General features: G+C 47.7%; 2 long non-coding RNA genes across 5 annotated transcripts in view; one reads left to right on the plus strand and one right to left on the minus strand.

The window, feature by feature from the left end:
- Positions 1 to 13,930, minus strand: part of LOC141047650 (uncharacterized) — a 50,595-nt gene extending 36,665 nt beyond the window's left edge. For 2 of the 4 annotated variants that reach the window (XR_012219865.1, XR_012219863.1), the window contains exon 1: positions 13,660 to 13,751. This is a non-coding gene — a long non-coding RNA (uncharacterized lncRNA). Of the gene's footprint in view, positions 1 to 13,659; positions 13,768 to 13,845 lie in introns of those variants that run through there. The other 2 variants (XR_012219866.1, XR_012219864.1) reach the window with 2 other exon arrangements.
- Positions 13,931 to 13,960: 30 nt separating this feature from the next.
- Positions 13,961 to 20,085, plus strand: LOC141047649 (uncharacterized). The gene is made up of 2 exons (XR_012219861.1): positions 13,961 to 14,194; positions 18,949 to 20,085. It is a non-coding gene; the product is annotated as an uncharacterized lncRNA (long non-coding RNA).
- The last annotated feature ends 2,062 nt before the right edge of the window (positions 20,086 to 22,147 follow it).

A 22,147-nucleotide genomic window follows, 5' to 3' on the forward strand; every position in this document is an offset into this window, starting at 1 on the left:
CTCCCAACCCCAAAGCATTGCCTCACTACTGAGCCTGTACATAAAGGACAGCCACAGATTCATCTCAGCTAAAAGCCCAGGTCCTTAGATCAGGAACAGAACAGACATTTATCGGACGTTTCATAACTCCACAGCACTGGTCACTACTGAGCCTATACATAAAGTGCAGCACAGATTCATCTCCACTAAAAGCCCAGATCCTTAGATCAGGAACAGAACAGACATTTATAGGACGTTTCATAACTCCACAGCACTGGTCACTACTGAGCCTGTACATAAAGTGCAGCACATATTCATCTCCACTAAAAGCCCAGATCCTTAGATCAGGAACAGAACAGACATTTATAGGACGTTTCATAACTCCACAGCACTGGTCACTACTGAGCCTGTACATAAAGTGCAGCACATATTCATCTCCACTAAAAGCCCAGATCCTTAGATCAGGAACAGAACAGACATTTATAGGACATTTCATACCTCTGACCCCACAGCACTGGTCACTACTGAGCCTGTACATAAAGTGCAGCACAGATTCATCTCAACTAAAAGCCTTAGATCAGGAAAAGAACATTTAATATCTTTCCCAAATTCTTATGAAACATTTACAGCACAACTCAATTTGTTATGTATTTTAGGAGTCTGTTCCTTTTACAACCAACTCCAACTCCACAAAAATGGACACAGACTAGTCCACAGCCTTGTGACCGCAGGTCAAATTGAACAATGCTGAGGATTTGATATCTGCAGCCTATTAATTTCTGTATGGTTAGTAATTAATCTGTGGTTACAGTAACGTACTGGAAATGGCCATGATTTGTAAACTTGTAGTAGGTCGGAGTCACACTACTGTACAACACGGCCAAGTGCTATGCGAGAAAACATCGCATAGCTCTCAGCCCAGTGTAACTCTAGGGAAAGCTCAGATCTGCAATTATTTTCGCATGCTATATCGGCATGCGAGATCAATCGCAGCATGACTCGGCTCACTCATACACAAGTCTATGGGTGTGAGTGACAATGCACAGCACCCTGATATCACCCGAGTGCAGTGCGATATACGCCGACAGCAGAGATGGAGAAATTAATTTCTCCGCCTCCTCCGAAGCTGTGCTCCAATCCTCTCTGTGCGAGAGGATCAGAGCACAATAGCATTGATACTCGCTCGGCTCCTGCTCTGGTGTGAGCCAAGGGTCATTAGCATATTGCACACAGCATCACTAACATGTTTCTCTCAAGCAAAATGTCCCAGTATTTATTGCAAAAATCACTTTTCATACTTTAAGGCCGGGGTCACACTGGCGAGGAATTCGGCCGAGTGAGAGGCGCTAAAAGCACGCATTAGACACGGACCAATGATTCTCTATGGGGTCCCTCGCACCAGCCGTATATTTCTCATCCGTATTCTACGCTCCGTGCCAATCGCAGCATGCTGCGTTTGTCAGCTTACTACGCCCGTAGTACGCCAACGCAAGTCTATGGGTGCGCAAAAAATACGGATTACACACGGACCACACATGTGACTTGCGAGAAATACGCACCCGGTGTCTTTTAGCAAAGCCGGCAATTCAGTGCGCTATACAGTAAACTCACCCTGACAGGTTTAATAAAGAAACGAAAGAATAGATATAGACACATAGAATGCATATATACACTCACTGGCCACTTTATTAGGTACACCATGCTAGTAAGGGGTTGGACCCCCTTTTGCCTTCAGAACTGCCTCAATTCTTCGTGGCAGAGATTCAACAAGGTGCTGGAAGCATTCCTCAGAGATTTTGGACCATATTGACATGATGGCATCACACAGTTGGCGCAGATTTGTCGGCTGCACATCCCTGATGCGAATCTCCCGTTCCACCACATCCCAAAGATGCTCTATTGGATTGAGATCTGGTGACTGAGGAGGCCATTTGAGTACAGTAAACTCATTGTCATGTTCAAGAAACCAATCTGAGATGATTCGAGCTTTATGACATGGCGCATTATCCTGCTGAAAGTAGCCATCAGATGTTGGGTACATTGTGGTCATAAAGGGATGGACATGGTCAGCAACAATACTCAGGTAGGCTGTGGCGTTGCAACGATGCTCAATTGGTACCAAGGGGCCCAAAGAGTGCCCAGAAAAAATTCCCCACACCATGACACCACCACCACCAGCCTGAACCGTTGATACAAGGCAGGATGGATCCATGCTTTCATGTTGTTTACGCCAAATTCTGACCCTACCATCCGAATGTCGCAGCAGAAATCGAGACTCATCAGACCAGGCAACGTTTTTCCAATCTTCTACTGTCCAATTTCGATGAGCTTGTGCAAATTGTAGCCTCAGTTTCCTGTTCTTAGCTGAGAGGAGTGGTACCCAGTGTGGTCTTCTGCTGCTGTAGCCCATCTGCCTCAAAGTTCGACGCACTGTGCGTTCAGAGATGCTCTTCTGCCTACCTTGGTTGTAACGGGTGGCAATTTGAGTCACTGTTGCCTTTCTATCAGCTCGAACCAGTCTGCCCATTCTCCTCTGACCTCTGGCATCAACATGGCATTTCCGGCCACAGAACTGCCGCTCACTGGATTTTTTTTCTTTTTCGGACCATTCTCTGTAAACCCTAGAGATGGTTGTGCGTGAAAATCCCAGTAGATCAGCAGTTTCTGAAATTCTCAGACCAGCCCTTCTGGCACCAACAATCATGCCACGTTCAAAGGCACTCAAATCACCTTTCTTCCCCATACTGATGCTCGGTTTGAACTGCAGTAGATTGTCTTGACCATGTCTACATGCCTAAATGCACTGAGTTGCCGCCATGTGATTGGCTGATTAGAAATTAAGTCTTAACACACAGTTAGACAGGTGTACCTAATAAAGTGGCCAGTGAGTGTATATTTATATATATGCATTCTATGTGTCTATATCTATTCTTTGGTTTCTGTTAGAAACCCTGTCATAGGGTTCCATTATATGACAATTTTGCAAGCCTGCGAGAAAATCTCACCATACGGATGCAGACATGCGCAAAATACGCGACCACACCTTGATTACGGATGACATACGGAGCACTGTTTAGGGGCCATTCATCCGTATTACGCATGTAAAATACTGACCGTATTCGGTTAGTGTGACCCCGGCCTTATAGAGGTGGGCAGACGCCTGGATGTAAGGGTCCAGCTGAATAGTTATAAAAAGTTCGGGTTCAGGTACCAGAACTGTACTAGGACCCACTCACTTGAATCGGGGACCCAGGTGTGTAAAACTTGTTCCATCATTCCTAAGACGACTCATGGCTGTACTAGCTCAAAAGGGTGCTTCTACTCAATGCTGAGCAAAGGGTCTGAATACTTATGAACATGTGATATTTCAGCTTTTCTTTTTAATAAATTTGCAAAAATTTCTACATTTGTTTTTTTTCAGTCAAGATGGGGTGCAGACACATTAATGAGAAAAAATGAACTTTTTTGAATTTACCAAATGGTTGAAATGAAACAAAGAGTGAAAAGTTTAAAGGGGTCTGGATACTTTCCGTACCCACTGTATCTTTAACCTTTATTCCGTATTTCTTACTGCTGCGATCATCTGATCTCTTCTACTTTATATAGTAAAATACAAATGCATGTTCACACACACAGGAAATTACACATGCACGCGCATACACATGAAAATACACATGTACGCTCCCACAGAAAAATACACATACACGCTCACACACAGGAAAAATACACATACCCGTTCACACACAGGAAAATACACAAGCACGATTATACAGGAAAATACACATGCATGTTCACATACCAAAATACACATGTATGCTCACACATGCAGGTTCACACAGGAAAATACAAATGCACACTCACACAGGAAAATACACCTGCATGCTCACACACAGGAAGATACATATACATGCTCGCTCACACAAACAGAAAAATACACATGCACGCACACACACACAGGATAAGACACATGCAGCTCACACACAGGATAATACACATGCACGATCAAACACACAGGAAAATACAAATGCGTACTCAAACACAGTGTGCACAGAGCACAACAGTGTGATGATCTCTCTGCTGTGCTCTGAACAGGTCGGTGAGGAGAGGCACTGCAGACACTCACCCCAGACGGACCTCCCCTCCCTGGCATCTTCTTCCCCATGCAGGTCCTGTCATCGCACTGTCCAGTGCGTGCGATGACGGGAAAATGAAGCCCACAGCTTACGCTCCGAGGTACAACAAAATGGCCGCAATCTCCTCCCACAGCTGTGACCTGGACAGCCCAGGGCGCATGCCTAGATCACAGCTAATCAGCAGGTGAAGCGGCCTCAATGCTAGAGATGTAGTCGCTGTTCGACCGCAGGCTCTTTTATGCCCGTGGCTGCCGTAAGTGAGATGTGCAAGCGTCATGGTTAGGCCGGTTTCACACTAGCGCTTTTTCAGCGCGCGCACGGCCGGGGGTAGCTCCGCCCCCGAGCCGGCTCTCTGCCCGGCGTGCCCGCCCCTTCCTTGTAGCGCCGCCTCCTAGCGGACAGCGGCGCCTGCGATCGGCGCACCCTATCTTTAGCATAGGGTGCGCCGATCGTGCGCAGGCCGTGTGCTAGTTGCGCTTTGACCTGCGCTGCGCACTTTTGACGGTGCGCCGTGCGCGCCAAAATCAAACTTTTCGGATTTTGGCGCGCACGGCGCACCGTCAAAAGTGCGCAGCTCAGGTCAAAGCGCAACTAGCGCACGGCCTGCGCACGATCGGCGCACCCTATGCTAAAGATAGGGTGCGCCGATCGAAGGCGCCGCTGTCCGCTAGGTGGCGGCGCTACAAGGAAGGGGCGGGCACGCCGGGCAGAGAGCCGGCTCGGGGGTGGAGCTACCCCCGGCCGTGCGCGCGCTGAAAAAGCGCTAGTGTGAAACCGGCCTTAGACACCCCCACTAATTAAAATGTCAGCTAAATAGAAAAAATATAAATTAGTTTTGTATTAAAGATTGATTATACAGTCATATGTTAAAGTTTGGGCACCCCTATTAATGTTAACCTTAATTCTTTGTAACAATTTTGTTTTTTTGCAATAGCTATTTCAGTTTCATATATCTAATAACTGATGGACTCAGTTATATTTCTGGATTCAAATGAGGTTTATTGTACTAACAGAAAATGTGCAATCTGCATTTAAACAAAATTTTAAAAATTAAAATCATGGCACCTTCCCGCATGTGTAAAAAAGGTAAATACGCATCTGCTAGTTTGCATAATAGGTGCGGACGTTATGCAGCGTCAAAACCACAGCAGATCCTGAACGTGGGAATGTACCCTAATGCAGTGACATTGAGTACCGCGACAAGCAGAAGTCAATGGCTATGTGCACACGATGCGTTTTCGCGTTTTTTTAACGTTTTACTGACCTGCGTCGGTCTGCGCACGGCCGCCGCTAAGCTCCGCCCCCTGGCCGCTCCGACTATGGGCACATGACACTGCATGCGACCTGTGTACCCCATTTTTAGCAGTGGGTACGCAGGCCGTGCGTTTGTCGGCGCATGCGTCCTTTCAACGGTGCGCCGAGCGCACCAAAATGCAACACTGTGCGTTTGGCACAGGTAGGGTACGCAGGTCGCATGCAGCGTTATGCGCCCATAGGCGGAGCTTAGCGGCGGCCGTGCACAGACCGACGCAGGTCAGTGAAATGCTAGCATGAAACTAGCCTAAATGGTCCAAAAACGCAATGGAATACTTATTGCAAGGTAATTCAATGACAATCCTGAAGTGTTGTGCACATGATCAGGAAATTTCTGTCCGTATTTGCTGCGTTTTATTTTCCGCAGCATGTCAATTCTTTTTGCGTTTCTACAGTGTGTTTTTGACTCATTGACTTCAATTGAGTCAGTCAAATCTGCAGCAAAAACACAGCTGTAAAAAGATTTGCATCTTTGCTGCATTTTTACTGCTTAGGCCTGTTTCACACATCAGTTTTTTCAAATCAGTCAAGATCCGCCGTTTTCTAAAAAAAAAGGATCCGCATGCGCGGTCGAAAATGGCGGACACGACGCACAAAAAAGTTACATGTAACGTTTTTGTGTGCGTCGCGGCCGCCAAAACACGACGCATGCGACGTGTGGCCATACGTCGCAATGCGTCGCTAATGCAAGTCTATGGAGAAAAAACGCATCCTGCGGACAACTTTGCAGGATGCGTTTTTTCTCCAAAATGGCGCATTGCGACGTACGTCACACGACGCTAGTGTGAAAGTAGCCTTAGATAAAAGAGAACCTAGAAATGTTTGGTGTCTATGAACTTGTAATGACCTGGAGAATCATAACGGCAGGTCAGTTTTAGCATTTAGTGAACCTAGCATAAAAGCCAAACAAAAAACAAGAGTGGGAATTCACTTTTTTTGCAATTTCACCGCACTTGGAATTTTTTTCCCATTTTTCTAGTACAGAACAAATGGTGTCGTTCAAAAGTACAACTCGTCGTGCACATAGCGCAAGTCAGCCTTTTTGTGACTTTCCTCTTGTGGTATCCTTGGGGTTGTAATGCGACCGCCATTCACCTGAATTACGCTGTGATGCACCATAGTAACAGCACATAGTGATCTTTGCCATGGGACACGTGTCGCGGCTAAAGTCAGTGTAGCCCAGGTCTTACAAGGTCAGGCACCCTAACAAAACATGCAACTGTCAAACTCCTTGCATACTAAGGCCTGTTCCACACTTCAGTCTTTTGGAATCAGTCTCAATCCGTCAAATTGTGAAAAAAACGGATCCACTGCTGATTGCAAAAAACTGATGCACCAGATCAGTCTTTTTTACGGATTTGTTGCAGCATCCGTCACTGGATTCCGCCATGTGACGGACGGCGACGGATCCGTCGCCAATAGGCATCCATTCTACCAGACAACGGACGGCGACGAATCCATCACCGTCCGTCTTTTCTACACAGACAAAAAACGTTCTTCTGGACGTTTTTTCTGGCCGATGGACAGGTATTTTATGACGGATCCGTCGCACGGCGGACAAAACGGAAGGCCATCCGTCACAATCCGTCGCTAATACAAGTCTATGGGGAAAAAGACAGATCCGCCAGGCAAATCCGTCGGATCCATTTTTTTCCGCTGACGGATTTTGACTGACGCTAGAAAACGTAACTGTGAAACAGGCCTAATCCATAAAAAATAAAATTACAACATTGTTACTGCAGTAATCGTACAGATCTGGAGAATCCTGTTTCCATGTTTTCGTTATCACACTATACTCTATAAAACAAAATTTAAAAAAATGATGGCAGAATAATTTTTTCACACCACTTGAGACATTTTTCCCCCATTTTTCATTACATTATATGGTAAAATAGATGGTGTGATTCAAAGTACAACTGGTGCTGCACAATAACTAGCTCTAGTATGGCTATGTCAGAAAATAAAACAAAATAAGACTCTTGGAAGAGAAGGAAAAAGCGGAAGCGCAAACAATTAATCAATCACCGGGTCAGAAAAGGGGTTACATGCTACATCTAAACACTCATCAAAATCCTGTCAGGTTAAAGTGACCTAAAAGGCTTTCCACTATTTCCAGCTGCAGTGAACTCTGCTCAGGGGCCGACAAGGAGATAGACAAGGATGAGAGAGAGATTTTAGCGGCTCCCGGGACGGTAGTTAAGGGTTAAAATGCTTCCCAGAGTGAAAATAGCAGACCGTCACTGCAAAAAAAACTTTGCAGGGTTCCTCTCATCCGCCCGGGAGGCGCTAAAATCTTGGCGGGTCTGTACAATAATGTGTGACGGACGACCGTCAGTCAAGATCCGCCAATAATGTAAGTCTATGGGTGTAAAAAACGGATCTGCCCCTTTTTTGGCGGATCCGTTTTTTAAAAATTGGCGGATCTTGACTGACGGGAAAAAACAGATGTGTGAAACAGGTCTTACAGTAACTGTTCTACTAATGCAGTACTAAGTTTAGCTTGCGCTATTTGCCAACACGGTTGTATATTAATTTCCACCTCTTTATATGGCTACCCTTTGCGAGTGCAATACATAAAGCCTGCCATTAGGCATGAAACTACTGAACATTAGGTCCATGCTATTTATTTCGCTACTTCTACAATTCAACGGATTTGCTGCTTATTTCTTTATATAGAAATATCACGAGCGGTGCCGCTAATCTTTATATAGAAATATCACGAGCGGTGCCGCTAATCTTTATATAGAAATATCACGAGCGGTGCCGCTAATCTTTATATAGAAATATCACGAGCGGTGCCGCTAATCTTTATATAGAAATATCACGAGCGGTGCCGCTAATCTTTATATAGAAATATCACGAGCGGTGCCGCTAATCTTTATATAGAAATATCACGAGCGGTGCCGCTAATCTTTATATAGAAATATCACGAGCGGTGCCGCTAATCTTTATATAGAAATATCACGAGCGGTGCCGCTAATCTTTATATAGAAATATCACGAGCGGTGCCGCTAATCTTTATATAGAAATATCACGAGCGGTGCCGCTAATCTTTATATAGAAATATCACGAGCGGTGCCGCTAATCTTTATATAGAAATATCACGAGCGGTGCCGCTAACCTTTATATAGAAATATCACGAGCGGTGCCGCTAACCCTTATATAGAAATATCACGAGCGGTGCCGCTAATCTTTATATAGAAATATCACGAGCGGTGCCGCTAATCTTTATATAGAAATATCACGAGCGGTGCCGCTAATCTTTATATAGAAATATCACGAGCGGTGCCGCTAATCTTTATATAGAAATATCACGAGCGGTGCCGCTAATCTTTATATAGAAATATCACGAGCGGTGCCGCTAATCTTTATATAGAAATATCACGAGCGGTGCCGCTAATCTTTATATAGAAATATCACGAGCGGTGCCGCTAATCTTTATATAGAAATATCACGAGCGGTGCCGCTAATCTTTATATAGAAATATCACGAGCGGTGCCGCTAACCCTTATATAGAAATATCACGAGCGGTGCCGCTAATCTTTATATAGAAATATCACGAGCGGTGCCGCTAACCCTTATATAGAAATATCACGAGCGGTGCCGCTAATCTTTATATAGAAATATCACGAGCGGTGCCGCTAATCTTTATATAGAAATATCACGAGCGGTGCCGCTAATCTTTATATAGAAATATCACGAGCGGTGCCGCTAACCCTTATATAGAAATATCACGAGCGGTGCCGCTAACCTTTATATAGAAATATCACGAGCGGTGCCGCTAATCTTTATATAGAAATATCACGAGCGGTGCCGCTAATCTTTATATAGAAATATCACGAGCGGTGCCGCTAATCTTTATATAGAAATATCACGAGCGGTGCCGCTAACCCTTATATAGAAATATCACGAGCGGTGCCGCTAATCTTTATATAGAAATATCACGAGCGGTGCCGCTAATCTTTATATAGAAATATCACGAGCGGTGCCGCTAATCTTTATATAGAAATATCACGAGCGGTGCCGCTAATCTTTATATAGAAATATCACGAGCGGTGCCGCTAACCCTTATATAGAAATATCACGAGCGGTGCCGCTAATCTTTATATAGAAATATCACGAGCGGTGCCGCTAATCTTTATATAGAAATATCACGAGCGGTGCCGCTAATCTTTATATAGAAATATCACGAGCGGTGCCGCTAATCTTTATATAGAAATATCACGAGCGGTGCCGCTAATCTTTATATAGAAATATCACGAGCGGTGCCGCTAATCTTTATATAGAAATATCACGAGCGGTGCCGCTAATCTTTATATAGAAATATCACGAGCGGTGCCGCTAATCTTTATATAGAAATATCACGAGCGGTGCCGCTAATCTTTATATAGAAATATCACGAGCGGTGCCGCTAACCCTTATATAGAAATATCACGAGCGGTGCCGCTAACCTTTATATAGAAATATCACGAGCGGTGCCGCTAATCTTTATATAGAAATATCACGAGCGGTGCCGCTAATCTTTATATAGAAATATCACGAGCGGTGCCGCTAATCTTTATATAGAAATATCACGAGCGGTGCCGCTAACCCTTATATAGAAATATCACGAGCGGTGCCGCTAATCTTTATATAGAAATATCACGAGCGGTGCCGCTAATCTTTATATAGAAATATCACGAGCGGTGCCGCTAATCTTTATATAGAAATATCACGAGCGGTGCCGCTAATCTTTATATAGAAATATCACGAGCGGTGCCGCTAACCCTTATATAGAAATATCACGAGCGGTGCCGCTAATCTTTATATAGAAATATCACGAGCGGTGCCGCTAATCTTTATATAGAAATATCACGAGCGGTGCCGCTAATCTTTATATAGAAATATCACGAGCGGTGCCGCTAATCTTTATATAGAAATATCACGAGCGGTGCCGCTAATCTTTATATAGAAATATCACGAGCGGTGCCGCTAATCTTTATATAGAAATATCACGAGCGGTGCCGCTAATCTTTATATAGAAATATCACGAGCGGTGCCGCTAATCTTTATATAGAAATATCACGAGCGGTGCCGCTAATCTTTATATAGAAATGTCACGAGCGGTGCCGCTAATCTTTATATAGAAATATCACGAGCGGTGCCGCTAACCCTTATATAGAAATATCACGAGCGGTGCCGCTAATCTTTATATAGAAATATCACGAGCGGTGCCGCTAATCTTTATATAGAAATATCACGAGCGGTGCCGCTAATCTTTATATAGAAATATCACGAGCGGTGCCGCTAATCTTTATATAGAAATATCACGAGCGGTGCCGCTAATCTTTATATAGAAATATCACGAGCGGTGCCGCTAATCTTTATATAGAAATATCACGAGCGGTGCCGCTAATCTTTATATAGAAATATCACGAGCGGTGCCGCTAATCTTTATATAGAAATATCACGAGCGGTGCCGCTAATCTTTATATAGAAATATCACGAGCGGTGCCGCTAATCTTTATATAGAAATATCACGAGCGGTGCCGCTAATCTTTATATAGAAATATCACGAGCGGTGCCGCTAATCTTTATATAGAAATATCACGAGCGGTGCCGCTAATCTTTATATAGAAATGTCACGAGCGGTGCCGCTAATCTTTATATAGAAATATCACGAGCGGTGCCGCTAATCTTTATATAGAAATATCACGAGCGGTGCCGCTAATCTTTATATAGAAATATCACGAGCGGTGCCGCTAACCCTTATATAGAAATATCACGAGCGGTGCCGCTAATCTTTATATAGAAATGTCACGAGCGGTGCCGCTAATCTTTATATAGAAATGTCACGAGCGGTGCCGCTAATCTTTATATAGAAATGTCACGAGCGGTGCCGCTAATCTTTATATAGAAATGTCACGAGCGGTGCCGCTAATCTTTATATAGAAATATCACGAGCGGTGCCGCTAACCCTTATATAGAAATATCACGAGCGGTGCCGCTAATCTTTATATAGAAATATCACGAGCGGTGCCGCTAATCTTTATATAGAAATATCACGAGCGGTGCCGCTAATCTTTATATAGAAATATCACGAGCGGTGCCGCTAACCCTTATATAGAAATATCACGAGCGGTGCCGCTAACCCTTATATAGAAATATCACGAGCGGTGCCGCTAATCTTTATATAGAAATGTCACGAGCGGTGCCGCTAATCTTTATATAGAAATATCACGAGCGGTGCCGCTAATCTTTATATAGAAATGTCACGAGCGGTGCCGCTAATCTTTATCTATAGAAATGTCACGAGCGGTGCCGCTAATCTTTATATAGAAATATCACGAGCGGTGCCGCTAACCCTTATATAGAAATATCACGAGCGGTGCCGCTAACCTTTATATAGAAATATCACGAGCGGTGCCGCTAATCTTTATATAGAAATATCACGAGCGGTGCCGCTAATCTTTATATAGAAATATCACGAGCGGTGCCGCTAATCTTTATATAGAAATATCACGAGCGGTGCCGCTAACCCTTATATAGAAATATCACGAGCGGTGCCGCTAATCTTTATATAGAAATATCACGAGCGGTGCCGCTAACCCTTATATAGAAATATCACGAGCGGTGCCGCTAATCTTTATATAGAAATATCACGAGCGGTGCCGCTAATCTTTATATAGAAATATCACGAGCGGTGCCGCTAATCTTTATATAGAAATATCACGAGCGGTGCCGCTAATCTTTATATAGAAATATCACGAGCGGTGCCGCTAATCTTTATATAGAAATGTCACGAGCGGTGCCGCTAATCTTTATATAGAAATATCACGAGCGGTGCCGCTAATCTTTATATAGAAATATCACGAGCGGTGCCGATAACCCTTATATAGAAATATCACGAGCGGTGCCGCTAATCTTTATATAGAAATATCACGAGCGGTGCCGCTAATCTTTATATAGAAATATCACGAGCGGTGCCGATAACCCTTATATAGAAATATCACGAGCGGTGCCGCTAATCTTTATATAGAAATATCACGAGCGGTGCCGATAACCCTTATATAGAAATATCACGAGCGGTGCCGCTAATCTTTATATAGAAATATCACGAGCGGTGCCGCTAATCTTTATATAGAAATATCACGAGCGGTGCCGCTAATCTTTATATAGAAATATCACGAGCGGTGCCGCTAACCCTTATATAGAAATATCACGAGCGGTGCCGCTAATCTTTATATAGAAATATCACGAGCGGTGCCGCTAATCTTTATATAGAAATATCACGAGCGGTGCCGCTAATCTTTATATAGAAATATCACGAGCGGTGCCGCTAACCCTTATATAGAAATATCACGAGCGGTGCCGCTAATCTTTATATAGAAATATCACGAGCGGTGCCGCTAATCTTTATATAGAAATATCACGAGCGGTGCCGCTAATCTTTATATAGAAATATCACGAGCGGTGCCGCTAACCCTTATATAGAAATATCACGAGCGGTGCCGCTAACCTTTATATAGAAATATCACGAGCGGTGCCGCTAATCTTTATATAGAAATATCACGAGCGGTGCCGCTAATCTTTATATAGAAATATCACGAGCGGTGCCGCTAATCTTTATATAGAAATATCACGAGCGGTGCCGCTAATCTTTATATAGAAATATCACGAGCGGTGCCGCTAATCTTTATATAGAAATGTCACGAGCGGTGCCGCTAATCTTTATATAGAAATATCACGAGCGGTGCCGCTAACCTTTATATAGAAATATCACGAGCGGTGCCGCTAATCTTTATATAGAAATATCACGAGCGGTGCCGCTAATCTTTATATAGAAATATCACGAGCGGTGCCGCTAATCTTTATATAGAAATGTCACGAGCGGTGCCGCTAATCTTTATATAGAAATATCACGAGCGGTGCCGCTAATCTTTATATAGAAATATCACGAGCGGTGCCGCTAATCTTTATATAGAAATGTCACGAGCGGTGCCGCTAATCCTTATATAGAAATATCACGAGCGGTGCCGCTAATCCTTATATAGAAATATCACGAGCGGTGCCGCTAATCTTTATATAGAAATATCACGAGCGGTGCCGCTAACCCTTATATAGAAATATCACGAGCGGTGCCGCTAATCATTATATAGAAATATCACGAGCGGTGCCGCTAATCTTTATATAGAAATATCACGAGCGGTGCCGCTAATCTTTATATAGAAATATCACGAGCGGTGCCGCCTACCAGTGACCACGTTTCCCGCCAACCTGTGACCGCGCTTCCGCCAATTTGTGACCACTAGCTTCTCTGCGCAGGCGTAGTACGTCTCACGTTTTCCTGCCGAAATTGCCCGCAGTCTATGTCGCCTGCTCCAGCAGAACTGCGCAGTTATAAACATCGGCATGACAGATTCTATCGCGCAGTTCTCACTTGTGACATAATAAAACCTTTATCCTGCACGAACAGCTTCTATGACAGAACACAAGAAGTCTCTACCCCCGCGCTGTAATGTAACCAGACAATAGTGGTATGGTAAATGCTAGACTGTATGGGCTCCTTCCAGGTGTGATGTCAGCTCTGGGGGCGTGTCATACCAGGGGGGGCGTGTTCTGACAGCAAAGGCAGGAAGAGAAGACGCCATTACACGTCTCTGCCGTCTGGTGCAGGGAGAGAAGCCTCCATTACATACTGTCTTAGCTGTCTCTATGGCGCCGGCGTCTGTGAGCAGTGTGGAGTTAGGTCAGCAGCGTCGGTAACAGGCAGGAGGGTTTAGTAACAGGTTGGTGTCTTAGATGTTTGGTTGATGGGGATGATACTTGGGCTAACTAGTGGGATTTGGGGGCTTACCTGGGAGCTGTTGGGTTCCCGGAGGGGAGGGGGAATTAATACACGCTGGTTGGGTCGGGGGGTTAATGCATGCTTACGGGCTCTATTTGGGTTCAGGGGGGTGGTGTTAATGCACGCTTTTGGGTAGGGGTTAATGCATGCTTAGGGGTCTGTTTAGGGTCTGGAGGGGTTAATGCTTGTGGGGTCTGCTTGGGCTCCCAGAGGGATTAATGAATGCTTGCAAGGTCTATTTGGGGTCCGGGGGGGTTAATGCATGCTTGTGGGGGCTTGGGATATATAATGCATGCTTGTGGGGTCTGGTTGTACTTTGGGGGGGTTCTAATATATGCTTGTGGGGCCTGTTTGGGGGGATGGGGGTTAATGCACGCTTACGGGTCCGGGGGGGTTAATGCATGCTTGTGGGGTCTGGTTGTACTTCGGGGGGTACTAATGCATGCTTCTGGGGTCTGTTTGGGGCAGGGGGTGGGGGTTAATGCATGCTTACGGGTCTGGTGGGGTCCGGGGAGGGTTAATGCATGCTTGTGGGGTCTGGCTGTACTTTTGGGGGGGGGTTTAATGCATGCTTGTGGAGTATGTTTGGGGCAGGGGGTTAATCCACGCTTATGGGTCCGGGGGGGTTAATGCACGCTTGTGGGGTCTGGTTGTACTTCGGGGGGTACTAATGCATGCTTCTGGGGTCTGTTTGGGGCAGGGGTTAATGCACGCTTGTGGGGTCTGTTTGGGGCAGGGGGGTGGGGGTTAATGCACGCTTGTGGGGGTTTGGTTGTACTTGGGGGGGTGGGGGTCTGGTTGTACTTGGGGGGGGGGGGGTTACTAATGCATTTTTGTGGGGTCTGGTTGGGGGTGGGGGTTAATGCACGCTTGTGGGGTCTGGTTGTACTTGGGGGGGTGGGGGTTACTAATGCATTTTTGTGGGGTCTGGTTGTACTTCGGGGGGTACTAATGCATGCATGTGAGGTCTGCTTTGGGCTCCCAGGGGGGTTATTGCACGCTTGCAGGGTCTGTTTTGTCAGGGGGGTGGGGGTTAATGCACACTTGTGGGGTCTGCTTGGGCTCCCAGGGGTGTTAAGGCTGGCTTGTGGGGTCTGTTTGGGTCGGGGGGGTTAATGCACGTCTGAGGGGTCTGGTTGGGTCTCCGGGGGGGTGTTAATGCACGCTCCTGGGGTCTGGCTGGGTACAGGGTGTGTTAGTGCACGTTTGTGGTGTCTGGTAGTCCCGGGAGAGAGGGGTTAATGCACGTTTGTGGTGTCTGGTAGTCCTGGGAGAGAGGGGTTAATGCACGTTTGTGGTGTCTGGTAGTCCCGGGAGAGGGGGGTTGATGATGCACGCTTGTGGTGTCTGGTAGTCCCGGGAGAGGGGGGTTGATGATGCACGCTTGTGGTGTCTGGTAGTCCCGGGAGAGGGGGTTAATGATGCATGCTTGTGGGGTCTGGTTGGGGGTTAATGCACGCTTGTGGGCTCTGGTTGTATTTCGGGGGGGTACTAATGCATGCTTGTGGGGTCTGCTTGGGCTCCCAGGAGGGTTAATGCATGCTTGCCGTGTCTGGTTGGGTCCCGGGGGAGGGGGTGTTAATGCACGCTTGCCGTGTCTGGTTGGGTCCCGGGGGAGGGGGTGTTAATGCACGCTTGCCGTGTCTGGTTGGGTCCCGGGGGAGGGGGTGTTAATGCACGCTTGCCGTGTCTGGTTGGGTCCCGGGGGAGGGGGTGTTAATGCACGCTTGCCGTGTCTGGTTGGGTCCCGGGGGAGGGGGTGTTAATGCACGCTTGCCGTGTCTGGTTGGGTCCCGGGGGGGTTAATGCACGCTTGCCGTGTCTGGTTGGGTCCTGGGGGGGGGGTTAATGCACGCTTGCCGTGTTTGGTTGTGTCCCGGGGGGGTTAATGCACGCTTGCCGTGTTTGGTTGTGTCCCGGGGGGAGGTTAATGCACACGCAGGGTTGGGTAGTCCTGGGGGGGCGTTAATGCACGATTGTGTGTTCTGTTTGGGTCCCGGGGGGGTTAATGCACGTTTTTGAGGTCTGGTTGGGCTCCCGGGGGATTAATGCACGCTTATGGGTTCTGGTTGGATCTCAGGGGTGGTTAATGTACGCTTGTGGGTTCTGTTTGGATTTCCGGCTGGATTAATGCATGCTTGTGGGGTCTGGGTGGGCTCCTTACTGTGGGGGGGGATTAGTGCACGTTTTTGTGGTTTGGTTGGGCTCCAGGGGGGGTTAATGCATGCTTTTGGGGTCTAGTTGGGCCCTGGGGGGGTTAATGCACGTTTGCGGGGTCTGAGTGGACCCTGCATTAACCCACCCCAGATCCCACAAGCGCGGAGGGTTTAATTCACACTTGTGTGTCTGGTTGGGCTCACGGGGAGGGGGTTAATGCATGCGTTTGTTGTCTGGTGGGCTCCTTGGGGGTCTAATGCAGGGCCCAACCAGACCTCTCAAGCGTGCATTAACCCTTCCCCGGGGCCCTACCAGACCCCACAAGCATGCGTTAATCGACCCCCAGAAGCCCAACCAGACCCCACGAGCTTGCATTATCCCCAGTAGGGCCCCCCGGGGACAAACAGACCCCACAAGCGTGCATTAACTCCTCCTGGTCAGGTTGGGATCTTGGGACAGGGGGGGATTTAATGCGCAATTGTGGTGTCTTGGGGACTTGATGCTAGGGCAACGGGGCCTGTCTGCATCTGTTGTGACTTGAAAGGGATGGATTGATTTTGGGGTAGGCGCTCGACTGGTAGGGCTTTTTGTTTGGGGAAGAGGTGCCATCTGGTGGGGGTTTATACTTTCGGGGGATGGACATCCGACGGGGGATGGACATCCGACAGGGGTTTATGATGGGGAAGCTGGACAACCGATGGGACTTATGCTGGGAGGGGGTGGACGTCCGATGAGGTTTATGCTGGGGAGGGGTCAGGGGTGGACGTCCGATGAGGTTTTATGCGGGGGGTGAATGTCCAATGATGGTTTTATGCTGGGAATGGCATCCAATAGGGGCTTAAGGGGGGTGGACGTCCGATTAAGGTTTATGCTGGGGGGGTGGACGTCCTATGGGGGTTTATGCCTGGGTGGACGTCCGATGGGGGTTCATTCTGGGGGGTGGACGTCTGATAGGGTTTTATGCTTGGGGGCGTGTGGACGTCGGATGGGGGGCTTATGCTTGGGGGCGTGTGGACGTCGGATGGGGGGGCTTATGCTTGGGGACGTGTGGACGTCAGATGGGGGCTTATGCTTGGGGGCATGTAGACGTCGGATGGGGGCTTATGCTTGGGGGCATGTAGACGTCGGATGGGGGCTTATGCTTGGGGGCATGTAGACGTCGGATGGGGGCTTATGCTTGGGGGCATGTAGACGTCGGATGGGGGCTTATGCTTGGGGGCATGTAGACGTCGGATGGGGGCTTATGCTTGGGGGCATGTAGACGTCGGATGGGGGCTTATGCTTGGGGGCATGTAGACGTCGGATGGGGGCTTATGCTTGGGGGCGTGTAGACGTCGGATGGGGGCTTATGCTTGGGGGCGTGTAGACGTCGGATGGGGGCTTATGCTTGGGGGCGTGTAGACGTCGGATGGGGGCTTATGCTTGGGGGCGTGTGGACGTCGGATGGGGGCTTATGCTTGGGGGCGTGTGGACGTCGGATGGGGGCTTATGCTTGGGGCGTGTGGACGTCCGATGGGGGCTTATGCTTGGGGGCGTGTGGACGTCCGATGGGGGCTTATGCTTGGGGGCGTGTGGACGTCCGATGGGGGCTTATGCTTGGGGGCGTGTGGACGTCCGATGGGGGCTTATGCTTGGGGGCGTGTGGACGTCCGATGGGGGCTTATGCTTGGGGGCGTGTGGATGTCCGATGGGGGCTTGTGCGCATGGGGGCGTGTGGACGTGCGCATGGGGGCGTGTGGGGGGGCGTGTGGACGTGCGCATGGGGGCGTGTGGACGTGCGCATGGGGGCGTGTGGACGTGCGCATGGGGGCGTGTGGACGTGCGCATGGGGGCGTGTGGACGTGCGCATGGGGGCGTGTGGACGTGCGCATGGGGGCGTGTGGACGTGCGCATGGGGGCGTGTGGACGTGCGCATGGGGGCGTGTGGACGTGCGCATGGGGGCGTGTGGACGTGCGCATGGGGGCGTGTGGACGTGCGCATGGGGGCGTGTGCGCATGGGGGCGTGTGGACGTCCGATGGGGGCCTGTGCGCTTGGGGGCGTGTGGACGTCCGATGGGGGCCTGTGCGCTTGGGGGCGTGTGGACGTCCGATGGGGGCCTGTGCGCTTGGGGGCGTGTGGACGTCCGATGGGGGCCTGTGCGCTTGGGGGCGTGTGGACGTCCGATGGGGGGTTTTGCTTGGGGGTGGAGGGTGCATGATGGGGATTTATGCTTGGGGGAAGGGGGCATTTGGGCTTTGATGGGTTTATCCTGTGGGGTCCACTGATTAGTGTGAGGTGGAGGTTTATGATTGGACAGGGGGGGGGTTACCCTGTGTGGCCCTCTGGTTGGTGTGCGGGGTGGTTAATGCTTCATTGGGGCACACAAAAAGCTATGTTTGTATGCTGCTTATGCTGGGAGGGAACACTACTAACTGGCATGAAGCTAATCCGTTTTCGCTTAGTGTCAGTAGGAGGCAGACGTGTCCGGACCACCCAGGCTGGTTTCTGCCTTAGGTCTTCATTTTTTTTTATTAATGATTTCCCTTTTTTCTTTCAGATATGGCTTTTAAGGGCGACAGAGTCGAGTTATCACTCTGATCTCCCACCTAGAATTGTCACTACCATATCATCTGTGGTCTACGAGGCAGGGCCCTAACACATCAAGAGTGTTTGCGGTTTTCCGGTGGACAGTCCTTGCCACTAATCCCCTACCCTCTCGCCCCCCAGAGCCAGATAGAGTAGGGAGGGAAGACAAATCCATTACCTGTCAGTTGCCTGAAAGTCTGTGTAAAGGTTAGGATTTGAAATCTTCAGGACAGGTATATCCTACCAGGCAGTGAGGGGGCTCCATTAAAAAAATGAAGGGACAAGACAAATATGTCCTAGTTTTCCCCTGAGCAATATGGACATCTCCTGGGGAAACCTTCCTATTCATGCGGCCTCCACATTTGACAGAGGCTCCTGCGACCCTACTCTTAAAAATCCAGGCTCTTGTCTAGCCTCTGGTGGCTGGGCCACACCACCTGCGCCCTGAACAATCATGCACGCCAACTTTCTAGTGCTTCCTGCCCTCTACCTATCAGGGTAAGAGTACTTTTCTTCTGCAACAGAAGACTAAACTCCTGCTTCCCAAGAGGTGCACAGTCCAATTGTGGTTTCGGAAATGTTCAGTCCAAAAAAGCAACCAACAGGACAACTCCCCTACCCGCCAGGAAAAGAAACATTCCTTCAGGCCCAATCCCCTCCTGGCGTCCACAAACCCATCAGCGCTGGTCTACTACGCCTGGATCTAGCAGACTCCCTTTGGCATGACGGGGCGTTCCCACCTTGGATGTCTCTCAGGGTTGGCTGCCATCGCCTTCACTATTCAAGGCTGGTATTATGATATCTGGTCCTAGACACCGGAAGCAGGCCAATGGGGGGGGGGGGCCGAGCCACAGACCCTTCAGTCCTGCCCGCATGCACCAACATCATATTACAGTTGTACAATACATAGAAATGCATTGCATGAAACAAGCAAAATTTTTCAATGCAAAAAAATGCACTTTTATAAAATTAAAGGTTTCTATATATGTAAATGTTATTTAGCCAATATTTCTGTAAGTAAAAGTCTGAGATTTCTGTGGGAAATCTTAATTTGTTCCTCTTAAACTGGTTCTGAATGTAAATAAAACATTGCTCTGATTTAAGTCTCCATGTTGTAATTTAGCCTTTTATTTCATGCATGGACAAGCCCATTGATGCATCTGTGTAAGGCCTCTTTCACACTTTAGTTTTTTGCATCAGTCAAGATCCGCCAAAAGGACGGATGGCGGATCCGTTTTAGTACTGATGCCAACGGATGTCACCCGTCCGTTTTTTTGACGGATCCGACGAAGAATTTTAAAGGAATCGCAGCCTGGAAAAGGAGAGAGAGAGAGATGTTTTCTTTTTTTTGTCCGGCAGCCAGAAAGAATTTCGGGTTAAATGAGTGTCTGGAGGATCCCCCACAGAAAAAAACGTTGCAAGCTCCGTTTTGAAATCTTTGAGGATGGTGACGGACAGGAACTTTTGGCGGATCCGCAAAAAAACGGATGCAACGGACGTCAATCCGTCACAATCCGCCAATAATGGAAGTCAATGGGGAAAAAAACGGATCCTCAAAAGAAAATTGCGGATCCGTTTTTTTTCAATACCTGGCGGATTGTGACTGATTGTAAAAAACTGAAGTGTGAAAGAGGCCTAACACATGGAAGGTACTGTAATAACTGGGTTAGGCTAGTCTCACACCAACATATCTACACGCAGTGCACGGCGCCCCCTCCCGTCATCTACTATCGCACATCGCTGCATGCCATCTGCTCACCCTATCTTGAGCATAGGGTGCGCAGACTGCGCTAGTAGGATTTTGCATGCGCTGTGCTCTTTTGACGGTGCGCCGAGCGCCCCAAAATGCAACATGGTGCGCTCGGCGCACCGTTAAAAGGGCGCAGCGCACGCAAAATCCTACTAGCACACAGTCTGCGCACCCTATGCTAATGGTAGGGTGCGCAGATCGCATGCAGTGATGTGCGATAGTAGGAGATGACCGGAGGAGGCGGGGATTAGTGGCGCCGTGCGCTGCATGTAGATACACTAGTGTGAAACTAGCCTTAGACAGGTAAACCACTTTTGAGACAGTAAAGTTCACTTGTACAAGCTGCATAGATGTAAGCCTGCCTTAAGGGAACATGTCACCAGGATTCCCCATAAAAAAACGATACAAACTGGTGTGCATGGAGCGTGTAAGCGCACGTTCACACTGGCCAGTGAACAGAAAAAAAACAAACATGACTGAATACCCTGCAGTAAATGGCATAGTGGATGAAAATAATATAGGGGATTTAGTTAACACGTTCTTTATTAAAAAAAAAAAAAAAAAGCCAAAGCCATCCCACCACTTCACTGTGATGTAATTGGGACAGTCCTAACTAATAAAAACCTTACCGCTTTGTCCTGTGACTTGCATGTGGATAAGGACTGAGAAGGATTAGCCCCAAATAGTGGACACAGGAATGGGAAACCACATCAATATATAAAGGGTTTTAATATTAGTTATCACTGTCGCAATTAGGGTCACTGTGAAGTGGTAGGATGGCTTATGGCTTCTGCATTTTTTTTTAAATCGAGCATGTTAACCAAGTACCTTATATTTTCATGCATTATTGCTGTCTACTACAGGGTATTCAATCATTGTTTATGCGCCCCCCCCCCCGTATAAAGTACTACCCCCACCTGTATGTCGCCATATACAGAATCTAGAATGCTGTATATATAGTACGACCACTACCTGTATACCCTCTCTATACAGCATTTTATAAAGCACGTCCACTATCTGAATGCCCTTATATATACACAACATTCTAGAGTGCCAATATGCATAATTTTTTTTTTTTTTTTCTTATTAGATTTGCCCTTGGGGCAGCCCCATCCAATGGGCTTCGCTAGTCTTAATCCGGTGCCTCCTCCTATCCTTCTTTGAGTCGACGACGCGTCCTAAGTCCATCCACACAGTGTCGTCCATCGCGCTTCGGTGCAGACTTCTCTTTGTGCTTTGCAGTACTTTGCTTTGTGATCGGCAGGGCAGAGACGTGTTCCTGCACAGAAGTGTCATGGGGGAGGTTGTGTTGATGTAGGATGCATTATCCACGGGAAAAGGAGGACTGTACTGGAAGAAGAACAGTGACAAACATAATACCAGACCGCCCTGTAGGTGAGTATAAGATGTTCACATTTGC

This window comes from Dendrobates tinctorius, unplaced genomic scaffold, assembly GCF_039654945.1.
Source record: "Dendrobates tinctorius isolate UK_male_01 unplaced genomic scaffold, ASM3965494v1 ptg000129l, whole genome shotgun sequence".
NCBI classification, from domain to species: domain Eukaryota; kingdom Metazoa; phylum Chordata; class Amphibia; order Anura; family Dendrobatidae; genus Dendrobates; species Dendrobates tinctorius.